Source organism: Helicoverpa armigera, chromosome 12, assembly GCF_030705265.1.
Source record: "Helicoverpa armigera isolate CAAS_96S chromosome 12, ASM3070526v1, whole genome shotgun sequence".
NCBI lineage: Eukaryota > Metazoa > Arthropoda > Insecta > Lepidoptera > Noctuidae > Helicoverpa > Helicoverpa armigera.
Genome location: NC_087131.1, coordinates 10,687,176 through 10,690,781, shown reverse-complemented (window position 1 = coordinate 10,690,781; position 3,606 = coordinate 10,687,176).

The following is a 3,606-nucleotide window of genomic DNA, read 5'->3' as shown; positions in this document are numbered from 1 at the left end:
TCAGTAAAAAGTAACCCGTTGTGCCTTCAAACGAGTTTCCCTGCGTTATTCATGAGCGCTGATGCACGCCAGCGAAGTTGCAGATAAGTGAACTCTGTACCGGCGACACTGATTCATCTAGCTAATGTTTATATTTATTTTAAGTTCAGGTGTCTCTCAGAGAGTGATTTTAGGTAGGGCTTTAGAGGAGTTTTTGGGTGTGGGATCAGGGTTATTGTTAATGAGTAGTAGCTATGTTCTTCTATGGTGTATCTATAGGTGCTTGCAGTGCAGCGAAGTTGCAGATAAGTGAACTTCTCTGTACCGGCGACACTGATTCATCTAGCTAATGTTTATATTTATTTTAACTTTAGGTGTCTCTCACAGAGTGATTTTAGGTAGAGCTTTAGAGGAGTTTTTGTGTGGGAAGTGGGATATTGTTAATGAGTAGTAGCTATGTTCTTTTATGATGTACCTATAGGTGCTTGAGGTGTAAAGAAGTTGCAGATAAGTGAACTGCTCTGTACCGGCGACACTGATTCATCTAGCTAATGTTTATATTTATTTTAACTTCAGGTGTCTCTCAGAGAGTTGGATAGATTTAAGTATGGCCTTAGAGTTTTGTGGAATATTGTATAGCTTAGTGATATATTTTTACCACCATAAATGAGTAACTACTTAGTAGCTGGTTTTGTGTGGTGCACCTATTGGTGCATGCCGTATGATCGCCAAAATCTTTAGATATTTTCGTTTCGATTCATTATAAGTTCAGATTTCACAGAATGAACTGTTTTTAGTAACCCTACATTTTTACAACGTTTTCCCTTCTATTATCTTATATTTTGTTTCAAATTCTATGTCATTCTTATGCGTATAAAGTTAGTCATTGGCAAGTTTAAGTAGCTTTTTTAAAGATGTTTACAAGAGTAGTAAAGTCCCAACTTTCACGTTATACTATTGTCATTATAATATGATTTTTAAATACAGACAATCTAGCCATTATATACACATTATACTCTTAAACGCTTATAATACGGCAGGTATATGATGATCTGATAATGTGACGACACCTGAACAGTTTCACAGCGGCTTGCGGTTGAGCTGAAAATGGGTGATAAACCATCGAATTTCAGTTTTACGGGTCGTTTTGATGGAAAGATTAAATTTTAGGATTTGGCAAACTTGGTGAAGTGATTTCAACTTTACGAAAATGAGGAAAGAAACAAAAACTTTTTAAATGCTACATGATTTTCATCTTTGATTCTTACTTATATTTATAAAATAAAGCAAAAGACTTACCCGTTCTACTTTCTTTTCAAAGACTTGAAAAACTCTCAAAAATATAACACCTCCTTCAAGTTTCAACCACGTATTTGTGATCAAATGCTACATAACCCAATATATTAATTTATATTTACTTACCTACACAAAAAATACCAACGAAAATTTGCAGACAGACGCCATTTTAGTTGCAACGACGTCGATTCATTCTCGTCAGTACCAAAGAGTATAAAATACAGTCCAGAACAAAAAACAAAAAAGGTTGACTACCTCTGCCATAAAGAATGGAAGCTCACCGTCCATGTCAGAGTCGTGTAAATAATGCCATTTCGATGTGCAACACGGCAACGTGAAAAACAAATATTTTTTACGTCGTCGTTTTATTTATATTGAAGTGGCTGTGTTACTGAATATTAATGTAGTGTTTGCGATCTCTGGCGCGGCTGCGAAATGTGTACTAATTATGTGCTGAAATGATTTTATTTATTACTTTTTTGTGGTATTCAAATGTTTAATGAGCTGCTTGTCACTTTTAATCCGCTTTTGTCGCTATTTGATATTCAAATTATAGTAAGTTTTTTTAGTATACAGCGGGATCATTCAGGAATGTTTACATATTTTAATCCGAGTTCGAATTTATGTATTTCTACATGCACAATAAGCAAATGCATATAAAGCTATAATCGTATTTAAAAGCCTTCAATAGACTAACAAGAAACCATCAAGAAACACATTACCCTCCTTTGCGTGATTCAGTCGGGTATTTTTTTTTAAACAGAATAAAATATTTAATACTGGTTTTCACGCTTTCATAACATTCAGTTTTAATGCCTAGGTATATTTTCAGTTGTTATAAAAATATTGCCTTTGTTTTATTTTCAATTTAGTTATTTTAAAAGCTAACAAAATACGTCGTATACGTAGGTTATAATCACGAAAATGGATAGGGCGTAAGTAGGTAAACTTCCACAAAATATCATTACTAAAAAGTGCTATCCCAAAACAAAAACAATCCTGAATTCAGCGTACAAAACAAATAACTATCACAAAGCCGACTCACCCGTATCTTATTGGGCCAGCAAAATCAAAATGTGTAGATTGCAACGCATAAGCGCATGCAGTAAACATACATAGACTATGGAAACAATTCTAATAACAGTTATAGTGGCCAATGCTACTCGTAAAAACGTATTGCCTGCTCCATATCAAACAATGACCACAGTCTAACGAACCTCCATACAACAGTCTTGCCCAACTGAAAATTTTCAGAACTTTTTGTAGAGGCATTTTGGCGTGTATGGTCTTAAAAGAGACCATGCTATCGATCCCCTGACCACAGTAATGCCCTATTAAACGGACTGTTTTGATGTTATTTGCTAATGTACACGCGAATGGGTTAGTTGCATATAAATGGGGATTTTTAGAAATGCTAGTTTTATTTTTCTGGAGTTTTATGACCAGCGTGAGGTATTAGAGGCTTTACTAGAGGCAGTTTCGATAATTATTTTGTTGTTTTAACGTTACTACCGTTATTTTACGAATTGACATGCCTTAGTATTATTCTTAACATAAAATATCGACTTCATATACTGTAAAAAAAAAAAACCTGTGTGATTTTTTGAAACGATTGGCCGTCCCGACTACAACATAACATTTTACTCATTCTATAATATTCTATGCACCTAATCAAATTATTTACCACAAAGAGTGTCCCTAAAAGTTCAATATAAAACACACACACACACACACACACAGCCAAAGAAACAGCGTCAAAAACCCCAAAGGACAATAACACTTTCTTTGCGGTTCATTTGGGTAACATAATCGCCTCATTCGATGCACTGAACGCATCACTGGCTCATTCAAAGCTTGCAGAGCGCATAGAATGCACTTAAACCGGCGCACTGCTAATACTATAGTTACGTAGTTTGCGTTAAGTTAGCTAACTATTGAGTTAAGTGTAACTAGTTTGGCTACTTAGGTTGGTTAGGTCAATGTGTAGGTAAATTAGGGGTGTTAATAAATATCGGCCGGGTAACAAGCTACTAGGCGTAGTTTTCATTATAGCGGCTTCACCTAGGTGCACACCCGTGGCTAAAGTTAAGTGTAACTTATTTCTTCATCATCATCTGATGATGACATAGGCTGATGCCTATCGCAGTCCACTGCTGGACATAGGCCTCTCCAAGTGCACGCCACTGAGATCGATTTTCGGCTTCTCGCATCCAGCTCCTGCCAGCCGTCTTGTCACGTCATCACTCCACCGTGCCTGAGGACGTCCTACACTACGTTTGCCGAGGCGTGGTCTCCACTCTAGAACTCGTTTACCCCAACGGTTATCGGTTC